We start from the raw sequence: 11,918 nt of genomic DNA on the forward strand, positions 1-11,918 counted from the left end.
TACCCCGCCTATGACCCGCAACCTGGGTTGCCTGAGGCTTCCAGGGGGCACTGGCCTGTTCCCTGACCTTAGCGGAGACCTTGCCCACTCACCCACAAGGCAGTCTAACTTCTGGACTCTCACAGAACAGCCTCCTTCTACCTCCTGCGAAGCTCAGGTTCCCAAGCTAGGCTCATCTGCAGGCCTGAGCTGCGTGGAGCACCCAAGGGACTGGGCAGGGGGCTGGCTCCCACTGTGGGATACTCTTTGGCAGCCCCGCATTGTTGACTGGGTGGAGATGGGGGGAACAACTCCCTACTCTTTATGACACTGGGCTACCTCACCCCTTTCTCCCTGCCTGGCACTCCTCTGCACCCCTTAGCCCCTTCCCTGGCATTATGGTTTAGATCTAGAATGTCCCTACAGAAGTCTTGTGTTTGTAGGCTTTTGGAAAGAGGCTGGATTGAGGAATGCTATGATCCAATGAGGGGCTCATAGCTGAAGGTGCTGTTAGGACAAGGGGCCTGGTCTAAAGGGATGGCTCCCTGGGACGTGACCTAGGGGTTCTTGTCTTCAGCTCCTCCCGTCTCTCCTTGCTTACTGTCTGCCATCCCCTCTGCCATGGCAATCTGCCTGGGAGCCCAGGCAACCATGGACCTCACCCTCCAAAACCCTTGAGCCAAAATAAACTTCTTGTTAAGTTGTGGGTCTCAGGCATGTTGTTTCAGCAACAGGAAAGTGAGGGATACTTGTACTGGGTCACTCTGCTTGTGCCCTCCCTGGTGGATCTCACCAGCACAACACCCTCCGAGAGACTCTTCCTTCAGGGACAAAGCCCTCCTGGCCCAGGCCTCTGGATCTGAGGTGGCTGGGCAGGGCTCAGTGGTGTGAGCCGGGAGGCTCGGAACTTGGGCTCCCCTGCCCTCTGAAGTTGTGTTGCTTAGGCTGCTTTCCCTGCCTAACTCTGCCCTGTGTGGCCTCTCACACCATAGATGTCCCACATCCTTCCGAGGGTGCCTCAGCTAGCACCCAGGCATGAGCTCCGCTGAGAACCTCCCCGCAAGCCAGACAGCACGGCTGGGACTCCCTCTTGACATTCAGAGTGCTATTTTTTACGAGCAAGGTTGGTTTGACATTTACATTGGAATGAATCTGTGCTAACTTCCTTCCTGCTGCTGGCATGGTGGCCAGATCCTGCTGGCTGCTCAGGCAGTACGGCTGCCTCACGTCCAAGTAGGGCTGAGGTGCAGCTGCCTGGCACATAGAGCCTCTGCCCCTGCCCTGAACTTGAGGATGCCACTTCCGGGAATAGCTTTCTTCCTGCCTGTAACCTTTAAGCTCCCTGGGTGCCTGGCCAGGGTCCTTTTCCTGGTACACTCCAACAGCATCCCCTGCCTTCACAGAGGAAGCTGCCACTCAGCCCGTAGGTGGGAGTGGGCTGGTTTCTTCCTGTCTACCCAGGTCTGGCACATGGTGCCAACCTGTCAGCACCATTGCATCACAGCGTCAGGGAAGCCCCCAGATGTCCCAGCTCCGCCCCCGGCCAGCTGGGTCCTGCTTGCATACAGCAGGGGACAGGCCACCCATCTCTGTGGAAACAGTGACGCAATGTGGGTGTCACCCAGCAGGCTCTGAGTGCCCCACCGTGGCTGCCTGGCAACTGCCCTGCCCCGGCTTGGCCCCTTGCCTACCCTGTGCCCCTCCTGTCCCTTCACAGTGGCTGCCTGAAGTTTGTCCTCCTTTTGCCACTTTGTTCATGTCCAGGGGACAGGGGGAAGTCTGGAGGTCAACTCAGCCAAACAAGCTGCCCACGGGCCAGAGGCGTAAGCAGGAGCCATCAGCCTGGCTCCGGTGTGGCTTCAGGTTCCTACTGGACTGCAGCAGGTGAAAGACAGGTCCACAGGGCAGAGGAGCTCGATGGGCACAGCACAGCACAGGCCCCTCTCCACCCTGCCGAGACCCTCCGCAGCCCCAGCAGTGTCACTTCCTCTCCAGAGGCAGAGGAAATGACACTTCGGACTTCCGGCAGTCAGCATCTAACAACCGCAGTTGTGTGGGTCCACCTGACGCTCTCCCTGGGCTTCCTGGGGTGCAGGTGTCAGGCCCAGGTCTTGGCCAGCAGTTCACACCGGCAGCATGTGTGCGAGACGGAGCCCCAGACACTTGCCAGTCCCAAGTCCCACTTGCCTGTCACCTGCTGAGGCCCTGGACACTGGGTGCAGAGAAGCTCCCCACTTTCCTCAGCCCAACCCTGACCTGCAGAACCCGATGCTGACCAATGGCCGTGGTCCTTTTAGGCCACTGGGCTTTAGGGTAGCTTGTCACCCAGCAGCCGAGGGACAGAGTCCCAGCCCTCCACAGGGGTGCGGAGCTGCCACTGCACGTTCCCATCCCGCAACCGCGCCTGTGTCCAGCAGCAGCTGATGTGGTGGGGGCACGGCACCAACAACCCTGCGTCTGCCTCGGGCGTCCCGTAGGGAGGTCTGTGCTGTGCCGGGCTGTTTGGAGCCGGCAGGAAAGTGGGTCCGGTCCTGGTTTGCTGGACGTTGGGACTGCTAGTGGGTGTCATGCCGTCGGGTGTTCTCCTGGAGCACTAGGGTGCCTTCTCTCCGGTCTTCGCTGAGCTATATCAAATGGTCACTGGGTGCCGACCCGGTCTCCATCACGGAGGAGCCTCGAGTGGGCGTGGCACAGCGTCCCCCTTGGGTTGCACCGCTGGCTTCCCTGTGCTACTGCTACTTTTTTTTTCTTTTCTTTTTAAAAATTTTATAATTTTTAAAAGACAACATGAAATAGTTTTTTTTAAAAAAAAGCATTAGAAATGATACAAGGGGCCAGGGAAATGGCTCAGTAGAACAAGCGCTTCCCTGGCAAGTGCAAGGGCCTGAGTTCAATTCCCAGTTCTGAAAAAGAAAGAAAGAAAGAAAGAAAGAAAGAAAGAAAGAAAGAAAGAAAGGATACAGAATCCCACAAAACAAAATAATACAGATTCAACGATGGTTGTTGTAGTGCATATTGTTGTCTTCAAATTAGTTGTTCAGATTATCAGATTTAAGTGTGCAAAATTTGTCAAAACACTAAAAAGAAGGGGGGCCGGGGAGATGGCTCAGTGGAATAAGCGCTTTCCTGTTAAGTGCAAGTGCCTGAGTTCAATCCCCGGTTCTGCCAAAACAAAACAAAACAAAATAAATAAATAAAAATAAAGTTTGTAAAAAAAAATTAAAAAGAAGAGTGTGCACCCATGTTCAGAGCAGAACAATTTGTCATAGCCACATCTTGGAAGCCACCCAAATGCCCATCACCAAAGAATGGATAAAAAGAGCAGAGCGTTAGTACAGTGGAGGGTTACTGAGCTGCGGCTCTCGTAGGGAAAGGGGCGCGCTAGAGACCACGCTCACAAGGGCAGTACATCAGACCCGCGTGTACGGACGCCGTATCGTCCCCTGACGTAAGGACCTGAAGGAGTAAATAAAAGTCACAAGGTGCCTCGGTACTGCGAGAGGGAAAGAAGCTTTTCAAAGGGAAGGAGCAACTGGGACAAGGGAAAGGAGAAAAGAAAGACAGAAGGAGGGAAGCTAAGTACATATGCACACAGGACGGCCTGGATAATCCTCTTGCTCGTTCTGCTGGCCTATTGAAAACTACTACTACTTTTGAGGACTGCTGCCTTTTGTTCTTGAGGACTATTGACTGCAGTGTTACTATCTTGCAGTGCTCTGATTTTAGCATAGGGAGGACCTTGGGTTTGGGGGCCAGTTGGCTATTGGGATGGATAACGTTAAGTGTTACGGAACTGGACACGAGGGTAATGTTGGGTGTCAGGCTGACGTTGAATACTGGGGCCACGTTGGTCACTGGGGTGATGTGGTTCTCAGGGTAATATTGGGAATAGGCACAATGTTGACCGTTATGGGGTGACTCGACAGTGCTTCTCCTTGTTTTGAAAGCCATTGTGTGACACTGGAATACATTTCTTCATGTTAGAATTTATAGATAAACCAACACAGGCCCAGAGTTTTCCTTTTTGGGAGGCTTGGAGCTACATGTTCCGTTTCTCTCACGGTGAAGGAAGTCGTGGCTATTGAGCGTCGAACAAGCAAGCGCCAGAGTGTGCTTTGTGTGCTTGCTGAGCTGGACGCAGCGTCGCTCCTGACTCTTGGACTGTGATTTAAGGAAGGGCTGGTGTCAGTGGTGATGTTTGCCTCTCCATTTCTGATCCTAGTAATTGGCATCTCTATTTCTAAATTGGTCAACCTGCCCAAAGATTTATCAAACTCATAAAGAACTAAATTTGGACTGACTGCTGTTTTTTGGCTTTCAATTTTATTGATTTGTGCTTTAGTCTTTACTATTTTCTTTTCTTCTACTTTTTTTTTAATGTTTAATTTTCTCATCTTCGGTCTCTTCAGGTCGACATTTAGGTTACTTATTTGAAATCTTTCTTCTTTCCAATGTAGGCATTTATTTCTCTCCATTTTCCTCTTTGCACTCTTTCATCTGCTTGCCATGAATTTTAATATATTATTCTTTTCACTTCAGTAAAAATGTTTTCAATTTTTGTTGAGGTTTCCTCTCATGAGTAATCTTCGACCTGCTGTAGAGCAGATCTGCCCCTCCCCCTCCCCCACCCCCGGTGAGTACACTTGGGTTTCTATTTCTTTTCTTTTTTTATACTTGGGTTTCTTAGTTGCCCAGGTAACAGTTCCTGTTGCAGTTCCTGTCACTTCTGTTTCTTAGAAATGGCTGGTCAGTGTGACGCATATTGTAAGAGACAAAGACTTGGTTCTCTGCTTTTATACTTCTTGCTTGCTTATCCCATATAAACCCCAAACTACCAAGGATCAGGGCCTGACACTTCTTTCTAGAGAGCAGTGCCCGTCAGCGTAAGTAACTCTGCCTCCAAATCCTGGGTGGCGTCTCAGTGTTTGTGTTTGCTATTATACTGCTATTTAATCTAATTTCCTTATGTTCTGAGACTATACTTTATATGAGTTCTATTTCTCTAAATTGCCAGGGTCTGGTTTGTGAACCAGAGTATGCTGTCTCACCGAAAGCCCACGTGCACATGCGTGAAGTGGCTCACAGGAGCCTGGGTTGTTCCGTAGGTGTCCATTGGATCAGGTCAGCTGGTGAGGGTCAGGGCTCTGTCAGCTGCAGCTGGAGGAGGCTGCTGTCTCTAACCACAGACTGGCTCTCTTTCCGGTCATGCCCATACTCGTCTGGGTGGGTCTGGAGCTGGCTGTCAGACCTCGGCGTGTACCGAGTATTTCTTCTCTTGGCCAGCTGAGTGCATATCATGTCCTACCTTACCCTGATACTGATACAGGGAACCTCCAAAGGATATAGGGAGAAAAACTCATCTCCCAACCTAAAAGGTATCTGGGATGAGTTCGTGTTCTCTAAAACTGAAGAATGAATTTTAGGAACAAACGGAGGTTATGAGCAGAATATATTTATTGAGGGAAAGAAAGCTCCTGTCTGAGACAGGGACAGGAGGGGGTCCCTGAGTGTGTAGTCCCCGAGGAGCTGTCTCTTCCAGGGACTTTTATAGAGGAAAACCATGTGGTGAGGCGGGTCTAAGGTGGTGGAGAACATGGGAACTCGCTTAGGTGGTTGTGGGGTGGGACAAAACTATGGTCAACCAATGGGATTACAAGCGCCATTGCTCAGGTAAAATTGATTAAGCTCAGGACCAAATGGGGAAGGGAGTCACTCAGCAACTGGGCATGAATGTAAAACAGGACTGTATCTGGTAGCCATCAGATGAGGATTCTTCCTGGCTTTCTCAGGGTGAAGATCAATCCCAGATGCTAACCCTTAGGGAGGTCAGCATTTGTTTGATCTCTGGTCTCTAGGTCTGGCTCCGTCCCTCCAACAGTTGTGAGGTATCTTGTCTTCTGTGGTATCTCCTTCAAGGGCCTAGCCCTGTCTGACTGCCTATAATACTTTTGTCTAACTTGGCTGCCTACAACAATACAATATTTTTGTTATGGATCACTTGTCGATGTTCCCAGAGCTACCCCAGACTTCCCTTGGTTAATGTGGGCCTAGAACATATTCTTTTAATACTTTTAGTCTAAACCTATCTTTGTCTTTGTGTTTGAGATGATTATTCAAGTTCTATAGTTGGATCTCACCCCTCACAGTCCACTCTAACATATTTTCACTTGTTTTTTTAAAAATCTATTATTTCCTTATTTATTAGGTACAAGGTCTTGCTACACCGTGAGGACTCGTAGCGAACCTCCTGTCTCAGCCTCCTCAGTGCTGGGATTACAGATGTGTGCGTCTGGGGCTAGCACGGTGTGCAAACCAGAGCTCGAGCCCAGAGTCCTGGGGTGCCAGGCAGGCACTGAGACCACTGAACTATCTCCCCGCCCCTCCCTACTGTGCCCCAGGCGGGTTTCACACTTACACCTATTGCGCACACCAGCTAAATCAGTTTCATTTTCACTTTGGGACAATGAATACTCTTCTAGGACAAAAAAAACCGAACTGTACCTTGAATCCCTGCAGCTGGCTCCAGCTGCTCTTCTGCGTGGCCCGGGCCTGCTGACGCGAGGACCGCCCCGCAGAGGGTCCTCCAGCAGGGCCTGGGGACCAGGTGAATCTGGCATCTGTTGGTTGGAGAAGACTGTTCTTTGTGCTTGGTGGGTGGTTTTGCCAGCTGTTGCGCTCTGGGCTGACAGCTCAGCTTTGCATGTCAGACATTTACAGATGTTGCTCCACAGGCTTCCTGCTCCGGGCTGCTGGGGAGAAGTCTGACCGTCCTTGACTCCGTGTGTGTGTGTGTGTGTGTGTGTGTGTTCCTGAATTTTCCTAAGCTCTGTTGTTCACTGTTCACCTTTAACTTTGTTTTTGTTTTTTTTTTTTTTGAGGAACCAGGGATTGAACTCAGGATCTTGCACTTGTCAGGGAAGTGCTAATTCCACTGAGCCATCTCCCTGGCCCCTGGAAAGAGTCAGGACGGGTGCGCGAACCGGCGACCTTGCGCTCCACAGCCAGGCGCGGAGACCGCCGCACCAGGTCGCCGCCCTCACCTTTAACTTTGAAGACAACGTGGTCACTATTCCTCTAAGAACTCTTCTCTCTCCTCTCTTCTGCTTGGGAGCTGGGTTTTTTGACTCAGCCCCATGTGTGTATCCATGTGTGCATGCATGTGTGTGTGCATGTGTGCACACGTATGTGCTCCAGGTGGTTTTTGATCCTTGGATACTGCTCTACCTTCACATTCGCTGAGTCTGCCCTCAGCTGTATTGTCGGCTGCACGCTTGGCTCTTTCCATTGTGATGCTGAGTTTTTGTTTGAAATATTTCTGTCTGGTTCTTTCTCATAGTTTCTATCTCTGCTGAAATTACTCACATCATCTTGTACACTGTCTACCACAAGAGCTCTAACACATTACTCATGGCTATTTTAAGTTCTCTGCCTGATGCTTCCAACATCTGTCGTATCTGGTCGGTCTTTCTTTCTTTCTTGCTTTCTTGCTTTTTGGCTTTCTGGCTTTCTGGCTTTCTGGCTTTCTGGCTTTCTTCTTTCTTCAGGGTTCTGCTTTGTAGTTCAGGCTGACTTTAAACTCACCATTTAGCTCAGGCTGGCCTTGAACTAGTGGTGACCTTCCTGCTTGGCCTCCTGAGTGCCGGGATTACAAACCTGTTGGCACCACACCCACCTTGATTTCTGACTCTGAAATCCAGCTTCTGGTTTTGCTTATGGTTCTGCCTCTTGAGACTGTCTTTCCTTGCCTGCCACAGCTCCTGTTTCAAAGAGGGCAGTAGGTACTGAGGTGACTGGTACTTGTGTTTGGTGACAAGCTGCCTCGCTCCTCTGGATTCAGCTAGCCGTGTGCGGTTATTGGGCCACGTCAGGAGCAGCAAGAAATGCTCTGGCCCATATTTCACACCTCAAAAGACATTCATCCCAGAGATGGCTCTGACAGACTGATAGGCCAGCAGTATAGACACCCAGCCTGGCCAGACAGGGAGCAGCCTGTCCTGGTCTCAGGTGCACATGGCTGCCATGGCCTCCAGTGGGTAGGCAGGGAGGGTGGCAGCTGGAGCTGGCTAGCGGGGAGGCTGGAGCCTCCTTTGCAGGGACCTTGGGGGGCTTGGGGTTGCCAGGCTCACCAGAGGGTCCACTAGTCCCTCGCCTGGAGTGTAGCAGGCAAAGGGGCTTTCTAGTGCTGCCCAAGCCCTCCAGCCGGATGTCACTGGAAGGAGTTCACCGCAGCCCCAGGGTGCAAAGCCTGGATCCTGGGGCCTGTTCCCATTTATCTGGAAGAGATCAGAGAGTCCTTGTTCTCTGGCTCTTGATCTTTCTCCCCTGCAACCCGACCAACTGCCTGCACACCCTTCCACTTGGGCCTGCAGAGATGTTCTCACAGACAGGGTGCAGGCAACCCCACCTTACAGAGGAGGAGGCTGTGGCCCAGGTCCAACGGTGGTCAGAGGCACAGCTTGGCGGTGCAACCCCGGGGTCCTCTCCCCCCTGTGGCCCCTGCCCTACCAGGTACCCTTGGCACACTTCCAGTGATTTCCAGCACGTGGTACGGCTTCGCCAGGCCACCCACCAGCTCCTCGGGCCTTGCGGTGGGCTTGCACACACGGTCTGGCTGGGTCAGGGTCTGCTCCCAGCGCGCCTATTTGCAAGAGGAGACCAAGTGTGGAAGATCCATCTCACAGTAGGAGTCTGTTTCCTTCTCAACCTGAGACCTGTTTCCTCCTAAGTGCTGTCCTGTCTAAGCCGAGTCGATATGAGGCCCACTGGCTCTCAAGGTTCTGAGTGCTTCCTGGAGAGCTGGCCTTGCCCGGGGGCCTCGGTCTTCATTATCTCCCAGGGCAGAGCACAGGTCCAGAGGGCAGCTTCCAGGGAGCCCTACCTGTCCCTGCTGAAGTACGCTTTAGACTGCCTTCCAGGGACGTGCTCTACTGGGCCGGGCGCATACTTCCCAGAAGAAACGGCACAGAGGGGCCACCGGGGGGTGAGGACCCCAGGGTTGCACTGCCAAGCTGTGCCTCTGACCACAGCTGAACCTGGGCCACAGCCTCCTCCTCTGTAAGGTGGGGTTGCCTGCACCCTGTCTGCAGAGGAGAGAAGCCAAGGCATGTTGGCTGGAGTCTCTGGTTTGGAAAATTTCACGGCCAGAAGCATCAGGCTGCCTGCAGCTTCTGCATGGCTTAAAAGGAGGCAGGAGGCAGGAGGCAGGAGGCAGGAGGCAGGAGGCAGGAGGCAGGAGGCAGGAGGCAGGAGGCAGGAGGCAGGAGGTGTGGCAGCAGGCTCTACTTAGGGGCCTGCAGGAAGTGAAAGTGGGGCCAGTAGGGTGTCTGGAAACTCCTGAGCCGCTGGAGATGGGGACAACCTGGCATCGCAGCCCCACCTCAGGGAGGGCTGGACACCCCCACAGGGGCCTGGGATCAGGGTGGCACAGGGAGCTGGTTGGGGAAAGGCAGACACTGTCAGCAGTGGGTTTCTATGCCATCTGAGTCCTGGGGACACAGGGCTGGGCCTCCCCAGGGCCTGCCAGGTGTGAGGTCCCTCGTCTGCTGGCTTCCTTCCTGAACAAAGCCTTCCATTCAGAGCCAAAGTCCCTCTCCTGAGTTCCAAGGCTGCTTACAAATTAGCCTGCTGCTGTCAAGCCTGAGCAGGGGAAAGCAGAGGCCAAGGGGTGGGCTGACTTGCTGGCCTCAGCTTGGATTTTAGAGAAGGGCTGCAAAATGCTCCTTTCTGTGTTTGAACAGTGACGCTGGGCCCACCAGCCTCATGTGGGCGGTGGCTGTAAGCACACTGCTATGTGCACAGAGGGTGGCCCAGGCCTGGCCTCCTGAAGCACACCTTGAGGGCGGAGTGGGCACTCAGGAGTGGAGGCTGCTCTGTGTGTATATGTGCCCCTGCCAGCACACGCCTCCCCCTCCCGCCCCTGGGCGCCTCCTCCCTTCCCCAGGACCCCCATCCCCTCGTCCTCTGGCAGATGGGCCAGCACATGGGCAGCTCTCAGCAGAGCTCCCTCTCCCCGCTCCTTCCAACATGCAGTCCCAAGTCAGGGCCGCACGGGGCGTGGTCGCCCACCAAGAAGCTGTCCCCAGAGCCCCACGAGGGCCCGGCATCGTGCTTGCTCTTTGCCACATGTCAGCCGGAATGCGCACTTCGATGCACATATTTGCAAAGGAGGGGGAAGAGGCTGTCCAGGCCTGGGCTGTGTGGGGAAGGCAGCCCCACCCTCCCCCCAGCATCAGGCCAGCAGTCTCAGTGGCCTGAGCAATTTACTCAGGAGCGATGACCGAATCTGCGAAAACGGAAACATGGCCTGGTGTCTCTGAAATGACAGGAGTTATTCAAATGCCTCTGGGGAGAGAACGGCCAGGTGTCAGCCCAGGAGCCTTTCCTGCCGCTGCTGCTCGCGCTGGTGCCTGAAGCTGCAGGGCGGGGCAGGAGCCGTGTTCATCACCCCAGGTCTCTCCCAGTGCCAGCTCGGACGTCCTAGAGGGCGACAAAGTAGATGCCGGGAACCGGAAGGCCTTGCTGCCCCAGGACTGCGCTGGAATGGGGGAGCTGACGCTGCTGCTCAGAGTCAGAGACACACACGCCCGCCCCTCTCAGCCGCAGCTTCCCTGGGCTCCCCCTGGCGAGAGAAAGGACAGCGGGGACAGAGCTCGGCCGCCTCGTGCCCACTGCAGGCCCGGTAGCTGGCTTCTTGGGGACACAGCAGACCTGACTTCTCGGGCCCCTGGCTCTGGGGTGTGGCTGCGGTGTCAGTGAGACCCCTTTGCTCACTATAGCAAAAAAACAGGGTCCCTTGTCTCTGGGTCTCCCATTCCCCGACTGTCAGATGACTGTGATTCTGCTCTGAAACGTACTCTCGCACGAGCTCGTGTACGGAGGCGAAGGGTGGGAGAGTGGTTTGAGGGCTGTGCCTCGCCCAGGCCCTGGAGGCCGACTCGGCGCGTCCTCTGCTCTGCGCTGCCGTGAAGGATTCAAGTCAAGGCCAAGCCTTCCAAGAGCTCTCAGGCTGATGAAATGTGAGGGCAGAGCACGTTCAGGTTGCTATGGAAACACGCACGGCTATTGGGGGTGGGGGTGGGCCCGAGAGGGTCCCCAGTGAGGTGCAGAAAGATGAATGAGTTTTCCTAGCCAGGCAGGGCGAGCTGGAGGTGGGGCGGGGACATGTCCTAGAAGACCTCATACCAGGCATTAGTCTGTCCACACATCGCTCTCAGCTTTCCTGAAGCGTCTCAGCAAAACCAGTCTCCTGCCTGGCCTGATAGGTAGAGACAGAGCTGGGGTGGTTCTGGACGCAGAGGTGTGGTCTGTAAATAAGCCCTCTGCTCTCAGACCCAGCCCCATGGTGGCCCATAGGAGGGACTGCGCTCCACAGGACCACAAGGTGAAAGGAGGGCTCCTTCGGTTCCCACCTCCCAGGAGTGAGGGACGGGGTCCAACATTCCGGGTCGCCACCAGATGTGCCCTGCGGTGGGCACAGAGCCCCCTTCTCAGGGCTCTGATCGGTGTGTAATGTTTCCTTCCCACCACAGCCCCCGAGCAGCTCCTGTGGGAGAGGGAGGTCAGTGGGCTCCAGGGTGTACCCGGAGCCAGGTGACTGACCCCTACCCTCCTGCTCAGTGCTGCGTGCGTGGGTACCTCTGGGTCCTGTGGGAGGAGGCTCTCAGGACCTTGGCCCAGCCACTGCACTGTAGCAGGGCCTTGGACCTCAGAGCAGCCTGGCATCGTCTCATTGGAAGGCAGGAACCAGCCAGTCTGAGGCACGTCACACCTCTCCCCTGCACCCTGCCTGGGGTCCCCTGTGGCTGTTTGAGGACAGTTGTCTCCCTTGGCTCCTTCCTCCTCGCACATCCTTGTGAGTGCCATTGAGGAGCCTGAGGGGAGAGGCCTTTAGGGTTAGAAACTGTAGTGGCCACCCAGGCCCAGGCAGGGTGCGCTCAGCA

Source organism: Octodon degus, unplaced genomic scaffold, assembly GCF_000260255.1.
Source record: "Octodon degus isolate 3935 unplaced genomic scaffold, OctDeg1.0 scaffold00194, whole genome shotgun sequence".
Classification (NCBI taxonomy): domain Eukaryota; kingdom Metazoa; phylum Chordata; class Mammalia; order Rodentia; family Octodontidae; genus Octodon; species Octodon degus.